Source organism: Mastigoproctus giganteus, chromosome 7 (genome assembly GCF_048544385.1).
Source record: "Mastigoproctus giganteus isolate SK-2022 chromosome 7, ASM4854438v1, whole genome shotgun sequence".
Classification (NCBI taxonomy): Eukaryota; Metazoa; Arthropoda; class Arachnida; order Uropygi; family Thelyphonidae; genus Mastigoproctus; species Mastigoproctus giganteus.
Window position 1 is genome coordinate 4,615,707 of NC_143581.1, and position 16,808 is coordinate 4,632,514.

The 16,808-nt window shown below is 39.3% G+C and overlaps 1 protein-coding gene across 2 annotated transcripts in view; it reads left to right on the forward strand.

The window, feature by feature from the left end:
- MYPT-75D (Myosin phosphatase targeting subunit 75D) overlaps window positions 1-16,808 on the forward strand; it is a 264,758-nt gene that overhangs the window by 105,140 nt on the left and 142,810 nt on the right. The window contains exon 2 of one of the 2 annotated variants that reach the window (XM_090378616.1): window positions 14,616-14,731. The exons of the other annotated variant lie outside the window; for it this stretch is intronic. The gene's annotated coding sequence lies outside the window, so the exon portion shown is untranslated. The remainder of the gene's footprint in view (window positions 1-14,615; window positions 14,732-16,808) is intronic. 2 annotated transcript variants of the gene reach the window in all.

Genomic DNA, 16,808 nt, shown 5'->3' on the forward strand with positions numbered 1-16,808 from the left:
TTGATTCAAAAATATTTGGAATCAATTACTGGATCACCGAAAATGGTGAAAAGACTACAATCCGGAGATCTCCTCATTGAAACTGCCACCGCTAAACATTCTGAGCGGCTCTTAAACACAACATCATTTTGTGGGCTCACAGTATCAATTACTCCACACAGAACCTTAAATTCATCAAAGGGTGTAATCAGTGAGTGGGACCTAATTACAGTCTCCGAAGAAGAGCTACTTCAAGAACTAAGTAGTCAAAAAAAAGTTATAAATGTGAAACGGATTATGACTAAAAAAGATGGAAATCTCACTCCAACGAGATCGATCATCTTAACATTCAGTACGCCAGACTTACCATCCTCAATTAAAGCTGGCTATTTGAATTGTCGTATAAGACCATTTATCCCGAATCCCGTTCGCTGCTTCAAATGCCAGAAATACGGGCATTCGCAGCAGGCATGTAGAGGTGAGGCCATATGTCCCATCTGCGGCTCTAAAGATCATACTCAAGCGGATTGCTCTGTCAACACCCCTGTTTGTCCCAACTGCAAAGAAAGCCACCCAGCTTTTTCCAAAACATGTGAGCTCTGGATTACAGGAAAGAAAATTCAAAAGTACAAAATAGAAAATAAAGTCACCTTTCCTGAGGCACGTAGACAAGTTATGTCGACCCTGCCTAGTAGTCGTTCCTATGCAGCTCGCACTCGGAACTTCGTTTCTACTGCAGCTCAAACAGATGTATCAGTTCCACCTAACACCTCTCTGGCGAACTGGCTCAAATCTACGCTTTCAACCTCAAAGAAAGATAATCCTCCAAAAAGAACTAGCGAAGCCACAAATACTGCAATCAGCATTCCTACTCATACCCCATTAGCCCCAGTTGGAAAAGAACAATTAAAATCAGAATCAGTCTCTAAAAAAACGGAACCTCCCTCCAAAAGCATGGATGTAGATGAGCTGCTAGACAATGAGGAACCTATTCTAGAACTGCATGCAGAGGACACCATGGATACTGGACGCCCCACATTCTCAAAAAAGGACCGGAAAAAATGTCCCACGTACAGAAAACAGTCAGATGAATCACCCTCAGGTAAACCTAAATAATGAACAATATCATACAATGGAATTGCAGAGGACTAAGCACTCATTCTGATGACGTAAGAGATTTAATAGCTCAATTTAATCCCATAGGTGTATGCTTACAGGAAACATTCTTGTCACCCCAAGTTTTGCCAAAATTTTCAGGCTATACCATTTACAGACGAGATAGGAACTCTGTATCACCTGCACGTGGAGGAGTTGCTATTCTTGTTAACGCTAACATACCATCCAAGCCGATTCAATTGAGAACTACCCTAGAAGCTGTGGCAGCTCGCCTTGCAGCTGGTACGTCATTTACCATTGTTTCTATTTATATTCCGCCATCTGCACCACTTCTGCTTTCAGAACTTGACAACCTAATTGCACAACTGCCAACTCCAATTTGTCTTTTTGGTGACTTTAATGGACACCATCCAATGTGGGGATCGGCCACAATGGATATAAGAGGCAAATTGATGGAGGAATTCATGCATAATAATGACCTTAATTTATTAAATTCTGGATATCCTACCTACATCCACTTAGCAACCGGATCTGCTTCCGCAATAGACTTGTCAATTTGTTCGCCATCTATATTTCCAATCATGACATGGTCGGTATTAACCGATCCCTTCAACAGTGATCACTTTCCAATTATTTGCTCGCTACAAACGGGGCTAACTTCAAATCCTGACCAACGATCCACTTGGCAGTTTAAAAAGGCAAACTGGGATGGCTATTCTGCCCAGATACGCTTAGACAGATTTTATGTTCAAAGTCAACATATTGATGATGTCAACACTTACATAACCAATCAAATTCTGACTGCAGCTAAGGCCTCCATTCCAAAATCCACACCATATCGAAAACACAGAAATCACTGGTGGAATACAGATTGTTTAATTGCCAGACAGGAAAAAAACCGCGCCTGGAATCATTTCCGCAAGTATCCCACCACTAGTAACCTAATTGCTTTTAAAAGACTAAAAGCAAAAGCTAGACAAGTTAGGCGGAAAGCGAAACGGGATTCATGGATTGCTTTTGCCTCCACCATTACCAAAGATACGGACACACAAGTCATCTGGAAAAGAATACAGGCACTAAATGGCAAATTTGCTCGGCTGCCCTCTCCGATACTTCATTGGAAAGGGAAAGACATTTCTACTCCCGAAGAAGTTGCAAATGCATTTGCAGAATCATTTGCAAAAATATCAGCTTCTGCCACCTATGCCTCCACCTTCCAGAAAATCAAAGCAGGTGCAGAACGGTATAAAATCAACTTCTCCACGCGCCGTTCATTCCCGTACAACCAACCGTTTACGTTAATAGAACTTCAAGAATCATTAAACAGATCTTCCAATAGTGCTGCAGGTCCAGATGGAGTTTATTATATTATGTTAAAGCATTTACTTGGAGAAGACTTGAGAACCCTATTAATTTTCTACAATCGGATCTACTCTGAAAATGCCTATCCGTCTTCATGGCGCCATTCGTTCATTATCGCCTTACCAAAACCAGGAAAAAATCCTTCCTGTGTTGAAAACTACAGGCCAATATCTCTTACGAGCTGCATGGGAAAAATTTTCGAAAGAATGGTTCACACTAGACTCACTTACATCCTGGAGTCAGAGAATCTCCTTCCAGATCACCAGTATGGCTTTCGAAAAAATAGATCAACCCTAGATGTGCTCATAAAAGCCGAGTCTCATATCCGAAATGCCTTTATCATGAAACAACATCTGGTCATGATCAATTTAGATCTTGAAAAGGCATTTGACACTACATGGCGGCATGGTATTATTATGGACCTTTACCATCTGGGGCTTAGGGGTCATTTGCCAGAAATAATTCAGAATTTCCTGCGACTGCGCTCTTTTCAAGTCCGATACAAAAACGTCCTCTCTACATCTCACATCCAGGAAGAGGGAGTCCCGCAGGGATCAATACTCAGTCCAACACTGTTTTCAATCCGAGTTAGCAGCATGACACGAGATATACCAAAAACCGTTCAAACTTATATGTATGCAGATGATCTTACCATTTCTTGTCAATCTCAAAGTATGAATACCATTGAACGGCAGCTACAACTTGCCATAACCAAAATAGAATCCTGGACTTCACAGAACGGTTACAGATTGTCAGAAAAGAAATGCACTGTCACTCACTTTTGCAAGAAGCGAGCTCTCCATCCTGAACCTGAATTACAGATAAACAATACTCCAATCCCTCTCGTTAATACCGTTAAATTTCTTGGACTACTATTAGACTGCAAACTAAATTTCCAAGCTCACATCACTTATTTGAGAACTTCTTGTTTAAAGCATTTGAATATACTTCGTTCGGTATCATCTATGTCATGGGGAGCTGATCGGTGTACTTTGCTGCATCTTTACAGAAGTTTAATCCGCTCACGGCTAGACTATGGTTGTCCAGTGTATGACTCTGCCAGGAGCACTACTTTAAAACGGCTAAATATGATCCATCACAGTGCTCTGAGGACTGTGCTGGGAGCTTTCAGGACTTCTCCAATCCAAAGTCTATATATTGAAGCGCATGATCCTCCATTACACCTGCGTAGAAAAGCACTACTGCTTCACTACGCTGCTAAGATCCAGAGTCTACCATCGCACCCAAGTTGGGAATATCTCTATAATACTCGTTGGGATGTCTTCTATGAGAGCAAGCCAAATGAAAATAGACCCGCCTCTCTCAGGATCAAAGAGCTTGTTCAGACTTGGAATGTCGATTTAAATGAAATCTTCCAAGACACAACTACACCTGTTGCTCCTTGGACATATGTGTCTGTCTCTCAAGATACATACTTCCTCCAGTGGGGGAAAAAATATACCTTCCTGCAACATCAGACAGTTACATTCAGCTCATGCTACGGACAACCATGCCTGTAAAATTTATACGGATGGTTCTAAAACTGAGAGTATGGTAGGTTCTGCGGCAGTTTTTCCTTTATGTACAATTTCAGCCACACTACCGCTTGCTTGTAGTGTCTTCACATCTGAATTATATGCCATTAACTTAGCGCTTAGTAAAATAATTGAGCTTTCCATTTCATCTGCCATAATTTACACAGATTCTCTTAGTGCTGTCTCTGCCATAAGGAAGAATTCCTCCATTTCTCACCCTACATTGAAAAAGATTCATTCCCAGCTATTTACTTGCAGTGTGTCCAATCAGTCAATTAGGTTTTGCTGGATCCCTGGCCATGCAGGCATTCCGGGAAATGAAAGTGCCGACTTTGCCGCTAAACATCCTCAACCTGCTCTCTCACAACATCCTCAGGTTCCTTTCTCTGATTTTAAGTCTGTCATACGCAAAGCCTGCTACAATAAATGGTCACAGACCTGGAAAAGTGAGCCTAACAATAAACTTTACCAGATAAAAGAAGATCCAAAGCTGTGGCTGTCTGGCTTCCGAAGAAACAGACGAGAGGAAGTTGTATTGGCAAGACTCAGAATTGGACATACTCGCCACACTCATCTCTTTCTGTTATTGGGTGAAAGCCCACCACAGTGCCCATCCTGTCAGACGCAACTTACAGTCCGTCATTTCCTGGTTGATTGTCCCTTACATTCAACCATCCGGTCAAACACTTTTCAGTCTCTCTCTAAATTGAATATATCACCTGATTTATCTCGCATCTTAGGAAATGAAGCAAATATTGAAGAACTTTTATTATATATAAAACATATTGGTTTGTACAGAAGCATATAATGTAATCTCTCTAACAATATGCTTTTTGTCAATTAACGATGAAGAGACACAATTTGGCCTTAGTTGCCCTTGTGTCGTTAAACCGAACAACAACAACAACACACACACAGCATCCCCCTTTGGCTGGATCATGTCCTGTTCCAGAAAGATATGCAAACATTTCACAGGTTGCCCATTTTCTGAGGCTGATACATTGACGAATCGCCCCCTTCGGTTCTTCCCCGAGCCACAGCACTCCCGCTACTTTGTGCCCATTGCTTTGCTGCTCTAGTCTGGGGCATGATTTCTGTTTAAATACAATTTAATTGATTATTAATAAAAATTAATAAATTGAATTGGTTAATTAACAATACTAAACAAATTAATAGATTCCTAAATGCGGTGATATGTATTACGCTCTCAAGTTTTACGTGACCACAGAACTCATTCAATTTAGACTCACAGCATATGGCCCAAGTCTGTGCCTAAAACCCTACAACAACCAACCAATAGGGATGAGGGGAATAATCCATAAGGAATTCGTTTCAGAAGCAAGTACTATCACCAGCAGTTACTACTTATAGATATTGAAATGTTTGTTGGGGGAATCAAGCACGTGCGGTCAGATTTGGAACAGTCTAGTTAGTGGTGTTGCATGACTGCCCCTTCTCACACAGCATTCTGCACATTGATCGCTGTGTGAGAAGTGCAGACGTTTCTGGCTCACAAGCAGATTGGATTGCTCAGTCACCCTCCTTTGGCTTGGCTCCAGCAGAGTTTTTACTGATTCCCAAGTTGAGGTTGAAAGGACGCGGATTTACAGCATAATTAAATACCATCACAGCAGACCTGTTTTCCAAAGAACTTGTATGAACTGTAACAAGTTATTGAGAGAGAGAGAGAGAGAGAGAGAGAGAGAGAGAGAGAGACACGACCAATAAAAAGTTTCCTTATCCATGTTTTGCCTTATTTGAATTCAGTTGCATACTTCTTCAGAAGTACATTGTGTATATTTTTCTGAAAACACGTGAAAAAGCATTTAAAAATTTTTGGCAAATAGAATTTCAATAATACATCTTTGGCTAGGACTACAATGCCTCACGTAGGCATTGTAGTCCTAAATAAGAATGACACTTCCAGACGTCTAGTTGAATAGCTAACTTGACTTGAGTTCTGAAGTCAACTTTCGTCGAACATCCACTACCATTTCATCAGTACGACGGTGCACTTTATCGTTATTCAGTGCAATAACACTTGAATATGGGGACCACGTCCGTTTTTCATTACCGTTTCTATGACTTCCTTTATGGTTGGTGGTATATTCACCTAGCGAATTGTATGTGGTTTTCCTTTTTTTGCAAATAAAAGAAATATTGTATGATGCTTGCATCTCTCCCTCGATGGAAGCCGTTATTTGATGACTTGATAAAAGGCATTCGGGTTGTATGCTTTTTGATTCTTTCCTTCAGTGTTTTAAAAACCAAAGGTCCTTTGTTTTTCTTATAACAATGCATTCTTTCTAGGTGATCTTTCGTTTTAGAGGGTTATACTGCTTCATTATTAATGTTTATTCACTTAAGATTCATGGCATTGTTTCGTTAGTGTTCTAACCTCATAAAAACTTTCTTTTTCGGAAATACGAGTTGTGGTAATAAAGTTCCCGGACTGGTTATGTTGCTGTCATGTTCGATGGGTTTGAAAGTAAAATGAAGTGGTATGTTGTATTCAAACTCCCTCCAACAGATAGTAGTAGTACAGAGATTTTTTACTTTAAATTGGGAAAAATCTGCAATGAAATTGTATGAAATGTTTAAAACTGTTTATGGAAATGAAACGTTAAGTCGTTTGAATGGTATAAACGGTTCAAAGACGGACGTGACGATGTTCCCGCTCATCAAAGAGTCCGTCAACCTCTCGAAATGAGTTGCAAAAGTTCGGGAAATTGTAGCACGTGATCGTCGAATCGGATATGAGTAAGGAGACTATTTAGAAAAAAGGAAGATATGTGCAAAAGTTTTTCCGCTTAGCCTCGCGGATCCGCAGAAGCAACGAAAGAGTGTCATTACGAAGACTTCATCCAGACTTGTCAAGAGTTCTAATTTCTTGGACTGTATTCTCACTAGAGATGGAGTTGAGTGTTTCAGTACAACCCAGTGACTAAGCATGTGAGCATGCAGTGGACTTTAAAATCATCACCACGGCCCAAAACGTTTCCTTTACAGAAGTCCAAATAATGTTAATGCTTTTCGACAAATAGGGTGAGTCGCAAGGAATTTGTATCTGAAGGGTGTGGAGAGATAGTCAATGCTGCTTTCTACGTACAGGTGTTTCAAGGCCTATTGAAGCGTATTTCCCGGATGAGGCTGCAATATCGAGAGAGAAGCAGTTGGTTCTTGCATGACAATGTTCCTATCCGTTCCGCGTTGTGAAAATATTTCTGATGAAACATGGTATCATACATATCGATTATCCATCCTACTCTTTCGATCTAGCACGAGCAGCCTTCTTTCGCTTTCCTCAGGTGAAAACTGCCCTTAAAGGATAGATATCAGGATATAAAGAAAAACGTAATCGCCGAACTGAACATCACCCTTTTGGACGCCTTCTATGAATCTTTTCAGAAACTTTTAGAACGGTGTAATAAGTGCATCCAATCAGGTGGCGATTACTTTGAATAAAAATAAAACAATTTTTGAGCTCCCTCACTTTGTGCTCATTATTGCACCAGTCTGGAACCTTTACCACACTTGAAACGATTTCCACAGCATTTTGGAGATTTTATTGGATATCTGGCACCATCATTTCTTAAATTAGTCGTCCGTGTTTATAGTTTCTTTCATCACAATTTACTCGTTTTGGGCCTTATATCGACCTTTTATTGATCCCTAGACATTTATCAGCCCCTTGTAGTACCAAAATCTTAAATTAAAAATTTAACATGTTCTCGTATTGTAAAATTATTATGATTTTTCATAGTAAAATAGATATTGTAGTCTTTTCCTCAATTAAGCTTATTGGGTTTTTAGGATAGATAATTTTCCATCTTTTTTTGGTCTTCTATTTCGTTTGCCCATAAGTCTCCAGTTGTGCAATATATTTTTCCATCTATCTGTGCCCTAGTGAGTAGCACAGTTTGTGGGATTGCCATCCTCCCCACACTGGGTGGAAAAGCCCTGAGTTCTAGTCCCGTCGATGACATCAGGAATTTTTATGGGCCTTTTTCACAACGTGGTTGAGTTAGTCTGTCTCAGGCGAGGGTATCATAGTTTTTTCCTCCCGGAAGCTCTAGTTTTTCGTCCAGCAAACCGAAAATCGACCACAGAACACGCACATTTATAGTATACAATTTACCATGGGTATATCATGGATTGTTTTCCAAGTTAACCTGTAAAAGTTTGCTGATGAGTTGATGGAGAAAGGTGGCTAACAATTTGAGCAGAACATGTTGCTTCAAAACGACAGATTGGTTGCGTACGTATTCCAAAAAATTGGAACTGCAGGGTAATACTTCTAATGTAAGGTTATACATGTGGGTGAACACAAATCCTGGGAGTCACATGTTGTAAGTTAGGTGGAGAGGAGCTAAAAGTGGTTGAAGGAAAAACAGACAAGTGTTATTCTTCAAACTGACATAATTTTTCTTGCAGTTTAAACGGGCTTCTAGGAAGGCATGTGGTGTACTGTCAATGACTTATTTGGGCCTTTGCTAGTAGGAAGAAGCACGTCATTGTTCCACTTTACAAGACGATATATAGCTCTAATTTGAAATATTATATCCAGGTCTAGAAACTACACCTAAAAAAAAAAAAGTCAGCATTCCTGGAGCGGTTTCAGAGAAGGTCGACTAAATTGGTGACAAGTGCAAAGCAATTAACATATGAAGAACGGATTAGACTGTGGGCTGCAAAGTTTGATAACAGGTTCTAAGTGGAAATCAGATTGAGGTATTATTAGGAGATGAAGGGACTGCATATACAAGGGTGTTTCAAAAATGATGGTCAATAATTTAAAGGTGAAAAGTACGAAAAAAAAAAAATATATGTATTATATTTAGGCCACCCGAATAATTAAATTCATCTATCTGCCGTGCTGTGTGTCTTGTCTGTTAATTGCGAGTGTTCTATGGTTGATTTGTCTGTTTTGCTGGAGGCAGACTAACTCAGCCACGGAGTCAAAAAGCCCATTAAAATTCCTCGCGTCATCGACGGGATTCGAACCCGGGCCTTTCCCACCCGGTGTGGTGAGGACGGTGACGATATCACTGTGCTACACATGCAGACAGGGAAAAATACAAACTAAAATTAGCAAAAAAAGTCCCGGTGAACGTCGGGCAGCAAATGAACCGTTGTCAAGATAATGCACATTTTCTGTTGAGATCCGCCACTGACTATGGGAGCACTAGTTTAGCAAAAAGCTGTGAATCCTTTGCTAAGGGTGGTTTTATTAAACATAAGATAATACATTTTTAATTTTAACACCACAGATTTTACAGATGTTACAGGATGTTCTTTCTAACACCCTTTCCTCAACATCAGGTGCTATGCTTTTGGGCCTACCTGCTCGTACACTGTGTAAAGCGCCCATGCTCTCTAAGGCGTTGATGTACCCTGATGAACGTGCGCCTGTTGGGCTGTCTTCGGTGGGGAAATGCATCTTAGTACAAACGTGCAGCCTCGAGTGCACTGCCGTTGGCTTTGCCATACATGAAGTGCATGTCCGCATACTCTTCGTTACTGTAACCTCTTTCCATGTTGACTATCCTTTGACAAGTACTAGTATGCCTGCTACGTCTCAGAGCATTGTGAGAGGGGGAAAGGGAGAGAATGAGCATAACCTAACCTAAACAAACAAGTCAGTGGCGGATCCCAACTCTGCACAGTTCACCTTGTCAGTGGTGGATCCCAACTAGAAATGTGCAATATCTCGAAAACGATTCACTTAAGGACCCGTGTTTACTAAGCTTTTTTTGAATATTGTAGTCTGTACAGTTCGCCTTTAAATTATTGACTATCACTTTTGAAACACCCTGTATTGACTGAGGAGAGTTCATCCTCTTAAGTGAGACGCGAAGCAGGAAACACAGATATAAAATCTCAGGGACTGGATCTCGTTAAGTTCACCTATGCGCATCAGGTTGTCAAACATTGAAATGGAATAGCACGAATATTGTGTTTTTTCCCACTTTTTTTTTTTATTATTATTTTTATTAGTCATTTTTTTTCCCTTTGGCCGATGAGGAGAAAGTTCTCCTTTCTTGCGTCATTTATCCTTACTAATACTAAAAATCTTTAATAGCAAAGATGAAGTACCACTAACCAACATGACATTGCGTAGCTTTAACCTGTCCACTCCTACATTTGTTTGTTCCCCCACTTTGAACTGTCTTCCACATGAAGCACTCTACTTACAGTTTGTTGTTTGCTTAGTTCTTGAAGATTTTCTTTTGAAGTCCTGTTTACGAGAAATTACGACTGGTACGCGACACAGCCAGTGCATTGTTAAGAGGAAAACCTAGCTCCAATTCTATTTTTAGATTTCATCGTCTCCACAGGACAATTTAAAAAAGTCAGAATGAACAGCCCAAAAAACGGTTCTCAGCACACAATGTTCAACTCAAACTGTGGTTGATTTCGCGTAGTGAACCGAATGCGAAATTATTTTTATTAATTTCCACCTGTCTCCACTTCATTTATTTTCAAGAATAGCGTGCGGTGGTGTTCGCTGGACTGGATTAATGTCGTTCAGAAGAGGTACGTAAATGGTCGCTTTCCATGAATCTTAAATGGTTTCTTTACTTGAAGAACTCTGGGAAAGTTAATTACTTTCTGCGAGAGCATTGTGTCCATGCAACTGTAATGTGCCTTTCATGGTCTTCCATCTTGCGTATTTGTTCGGTTACTGAATGTAAAAGGGAACTAAACTTTGGTATTCCACCGAGATCAAAATAGTTTAGTCTCACAGAGCGCATCTGGGTCAGTTAGCGCTGTACGATTACATTTAAGATGATTGGATTAAGAGATTAGCAGACAGATTTTTGCTTAATTCCTTTAAATATCTTGTAAATTAAATTTCTGTAAGTTTATAAATTTAATTTTGGATAATTTTGTGAAAAGATTTTCTATAATATTTTGTAAAGCTAATTCTGAGAATAATTTGAGAATTATTTTTAGAATCAGAGTTGGCTTAAATTTAAGTTCAATAATAGATAGTTTGTTGAACTACTGTAATTACTGTATTTTGCCGATTTCGATTCTATATAGTTAATTTTGATATTTTGTTAGTTTAATTCTTACCTTAATAATGGTTGTTACAAGATCCACTTCGAATTATTCGTCTAAAGATATTATGACTCACACGGAAATGGCCCTCATGTGCTTCCCGTATGAGTCAACAGTTCATCACTTCTGTAGCCTGTGTACTAAAAGGTTGACATGGTTGAAAATCATAACTCAATTGACTTTTTTTTTGGAGTGTGCCGATCTCACATTAAAATTTTGGTGCTTTAGATGAATTTGAGTCACTGAAGAAATTGGTATATACCCTATAGGCAAAAAAAAATTGGGTACTCGTCAGTGACTCATATCTAGTGACCTGCCTGTTGATTCAGACCCAGAACAGAGTAATCATTGGCACTTTCTCTGGTTCATTCGAACTCCTGATTAGGAATGGCTAACCGAAATGTGGTAACCCTCAGAATTAGGGAATGATGAGTTTCACTGTAGTATTTTCAATCTATTAGGAAGGATAGGAAAGATGCAATGACTGGTAGGAGCAGACATGTTTCTTATCAAAAGCAACTTGAGTCTACTAAAGCTTTCCTCGATTCAGAAGTTATGCATGCCAGCATAAAATTTGTGTAGTGTGAAGTAGTTAGCTGAAAAGATAAAATGGATAGGTGAATGCCACCACCGACGACGCTGAAGAGTATGACGAGAGCATCTACATGCAGATGGAATGGGCAAGCAAGTGCAAATGACTTTTTATAAGGGATTTCGATTTTCCCCTAATTGATTAAATCAAGTGGGAGGGGAACTCACCATGAAGGAACCAAATTTTTAAATAAACTTGATTAGATCGACATCTTACTAGAGGTAAGAATATTTTAGACGTGACTTATTACCCTCGAACATTAAATCATAGTGCTCAAAATACAGGAACCATTGGAAATTAATGATTGACAATGGTTCCTGTATTGTGATTAGCATTCGTTAGTTGGAAGATGAAGAAAGAGGTTGAAGGTAAAAAGGCACTGAGTTTAATTCACGAAAGGGAGCTATGATTTAAGATGCTACAAGACCTTTATCAGCTGGGTAGATAGGTTTTTTTTTTTTTTTTCGCCAGAGAGGGTGAATACATTAGAATTATGGAACATCCTTTAAAGCAATACTCAGAAAAGTCACCACGAACGTGGAGTACCACTAAGAAAATATAGCACGAGAAGGATGCCGAGATAGATGAATACAGAACTGACCAGTTCAATAGTGCAGAAAAAGCTACGAGTTGATCTGTAACAGTACCACAGAAAAGGTTATGTATGAAAAAATTAAGTGGAGGGAATAGTAGAAGAAGAAAGGGATCTAGGAATTATTATCATTAGTGATAGTAGTGGCAAATGATGCAAGAAAGCAAGCTTATATAGTATGAGCCAAAAAAAACCAAAAATAATAAAATAAACTACACATTTCACCCATCCATACTCTTCAAGAATTTCTCCAGTTCTTCCTTGAATTTATTCAAACCATCCTTCCTCAACTTGAATTTGTCCCCTCGAGTGTAATTTCAACAAGAGTAAGAATGCCATTCACATTCAGCTTACTCAATCCATTGGACGCCTTAAACACTCAATCAGATCACCTCGCAGGTGCCTGGTCTCCAGATGCTGCAATTTGCAGAATTAAAGCCTTTCTAGGTTAGGGCACCTTTTTCTTTCCTTCAACAATCTTGTTGTTCTCTCTCATTCGTTCCAACAGATATACATCCTTCCTTTTGTTACGATACAAACACAAGGAAGGCCCATGATGTCCTATCGATGATTTAGCGAACAATTGCTTGTAAAGTTAGGGAGGTCATAATACCATTTTATAAGACAATTGTAGTACTGCTATTGGAATACTGTGTCATAAATTTAATTTGCGGGAGGAGAGAGATTTAGACTGCATTGTAGGAACTCTTCTTTTAGTTAGTTATTAATTTGCTTCCAGGGCCGACAGCTTGGGGGAATTCAAAGAAAATTGCAATTTCTTTTTTAATTTCTTATATTTATTTTAGTTTGGCTAGTACAGCAAAAGCCTGTAGCTTCCTTGCGCTATATGGCTACTACTATTTTCTTGGCGCACCATTGCTCATTTTCTTATCTTGTTCATGCTGGTCCCTGCCACAAATGGTGTTAAACATAATGCCAAATGCACGATATAAAATCTTTTAAATATACCAGTTTTTTTCTTTGTGAGAGGTTCGTTGACAATAAAGAAATGTCGTTAATAAAAATTCAAATTTTTAGCGATACCCTCTCCTGGGAACAAATTGAAGTGTATAGTATTAATCGTGTAAATGAATTGTCAGTCAGGTTTTGGGCATCTTTTATTGCCATTTCCGAGTGCTCTTGTATTCGCCCATCCCTTTTGGTTTATTTAGAGGGATGCGTTGCAGTAATAGATCCTTTATCGTTCGGTCATAAAAGTGATTTGTGGCTTGTATATCTTGCAGTCGGATAGTGTGGGAAGGTGCAAAATATCACCTCTCGACTCGCTGCGAGACATTGAGGAATTGGCAGCGTTTAGGGCTCGTTGATAGGTGTATTTTAGTAGCCCACTTTCCAGTTTTCATTGTGGCCATGCCATAAATCCAACGCATCGGTTTGGCTTCAGGAAGTTATTCTACAACGTCATAAAGATGGGGCCCTCTTTGCCAAACGCCCGTAATCTACGAAACTACGCATTTGCATGCGTAGTGATTGATGAATCTGCGAATATTGAACCGATCGACACTTCCGACGCGCGCTTCTTGCAGGCCACGTGACATAGAAACGGCCATCAGATTATAATAAAGCATGCAGAATTGGTTTATTGGAGGGAAATAACGTAGATGTGGTATTTCAAGAACTGACGAATTACTCTTTGACTTCAAAACGCATGTAGCTGGCAAAAGCATTTGCTTTCCATCTGTAATATCACTCTGTAATCTGCAATGAATTGCCAATTGCTTTTTAAACTATTTCTGTATTGGGGTAACTGACTGACTTCTTTCTTTAAGGAGATAACCCCAGTAACAAATTCAGTAATGCTATGGAAGAAAAAGAAGTAATTAAAACGTGACTTCTTCCAGAATAATGTTTTAAATTAGAAACGTTTTTAAAATATTACCCTTAACATGGCCGAATTAGTCAGGTTTTTCATCCAGCAAAAAGACAAATCGACCATAGCATCCACGCAAGTTAAACACAATGGACTCGTGCCTTAATAGGCTCAGTTGCTTTTGTGTAGAAAAGAAAATTTTTCTCAGTTGTTCAAGTAAACATTCAAGTTCAAGTAAGCTTGTGAGATCATAATCTTCGCATGGTCTAAAGAAGTTTCTATGGAACCTCTCCAGATATGTTTTTGCTGTTCTTGCTAATGTCTCCATGTTATTTTAAAGCGATTATGATGGACAACTTTCCTGATGTATTTATAATCCGAGAAATTATCCGTAAGACATGATCCTCTACATTCTAGTTTTGAGTACACACTGTAGATATGAGTACCTGCACCATTAAGACGGGTATTATTTGTCACATAAAAATGAATGTCTGTTTGGTGAGTATTGTTTAAATTCTTATCTATTCCTATTTTCTGTTGCAGTTTTGCTTTTCGGAGGCATTTGGGATCATTCAGATGATTGGTGTACTAAGTCCTTACAAAAGTATAGATAGCGTATGATTTCATCATATATAATACATCTTTTGACTTTAACCAAGGTAACGATACTTATAATTTGAATTTTGATTTATTTAGCAGAATTGACCATTAGTTTTTGTTTGTAGTAGAAACCATCCTCTTAAAAGTATTTGGACACTCTTTAAATGTAAAATGTTCATTGTCTAACGGCCCTAGGGCTTTCCCCCATATCCGCTCTCTTCAAATGTAGTGGAACGTTGACAAGCTGGTTTATATACACTCAATAGAAGTTGCAACACTCTCCCCCTTGTGTAGGAATGGACTGACCTGTGACGCTGGTGAGGGCTCAAAATCGGGAACGTCTGATATAACGTCTGATTGTAGTTCGCACACGTGGCGATCAGCCTTGAGTGTCTGCTAGAAAGAATGGGTTGAAACACGTGCAGGTGCCAGTGTCTCGACAGCAGCCAATATGGTTAAACAGGCTATGTCAATCGATGGTCATTACAGGTAAACATGCCCACTGCGCGATACTGCACTTTGCATGGGCACATCAATAACAGTGTTGGACATTTGGAAATCTGTCGCCTAGTGTGCTGAATCCTGTTTTCAACTTTGTCATACTGATTAGCGTATCCATTTGGAGAAAGCAACGTAAGGCCATGGCGCCTGGAGGCAGGCTGGAAGTGGTGGTCTTATGGTTTCGGGGAGTTGTTTTCGTGGCATGCCCCGTATTCTCTAATCACAGTTAATCAACGGTGCGATAGGAACGCATACTTTTCTATCGTCACCTACCAAGTAAACCCCTTCATGATGATGACAGTGTATCCAGACAACTCCGGCTTCTATTAACAAGAACACGCCATACCACAAGGCACGGCAGGTTGCTAACTGGTTTCAGAAAAAGAATGATTTCTCCATCCACCCTTCAACTCACCCAATCTCAATACAATTGAACATGTGTGGGACTTATTGGAAAAGGACACTCGATGCTGCGACCATCCTCCTGACAGTGTATGGGCATTACTGGACACATTGTGCAACGCATGGGTAGTAATACCATATGGAGTCCATTCAAAGTCGTGTATGGGCTGTATTATGGGCAAGAGGTTGCTCACGAGGTATTAGGTAGGTAAGTAGGTAGCTTTGCAATCCTATAATCCTTGATTATAGGATTTTTATCCTACTGATAAAAATCCTATAATCAAGATAGCAGCTGTAATCGTGAATTGGGTGAAATTGTTTCATTAACTATCACTGCTTTTAAAAGTTGCACCCACACATTAACTTGACTAATAAAAATCCATTATTATTCAACATTACTGGAGTCCCATAATTTTGAAAGGTTAGTGTATTTGCTGCATTATTTTTAACGCTGTGTCTGAAAAAGCCATACTGATGTTAAAGAAATCCTTCTTTCTCTTATTTTTTGTAAAATATACTTTCTTGTATTTGCGTTTCTTATACCCAAATTCAATACTGGGATTTTATCAGGGATGGTGGATGACCCTTGAGTGGGGGAAGAAAATGCACTTTTGTCCCCTTAATCCAGGCAAGCAGAATCTTTGCTGTCCTTTTTACCCAACGTTAATTTTCACATTCGAGGTTTTCAATGAACTCAAGGACCTACCTGGAATTTTATTATTTCACCATTGTTGTCTGTTGTGCGCGGGCCAGCTTTCTTATTTTTAATGGTTGTATTATAGTCATTAATGGTGCCTTGCATGGTTGTTTACAAGTTCCACCAGTAAGACGAGGCAATTTATTTCTCATTAACCTTTCCCTGTGTTATTGTCAGTTTTTTAACGTCTCCTAGAAATATTACAAAAAATCATTTGGCACTTCTGCAGTTAATGGAACCAACAAAATCGAAATAAAAAAAAGTAATAAAGGTGAGCACAAGTTTCTGACTTGAATCGAGGTGCCTTAGCCCTTATTTTAAACCTCTCTGCAAACACACGCGTCTATGCAAAATGGAACGCGGTCTGCTTCACTTCCTCTGAGCTATACCAACCACTCTAGAATATGATATCCCTACTTTTATTTCTTGTCATAAATATCAAAACAAAATAAACAGATCCCCTCCCCCCACCCCAAGGCTTTTATTAGTGAAATAATTTAACATCTAAATGTACACTCACTGCCCAAAACAATAGA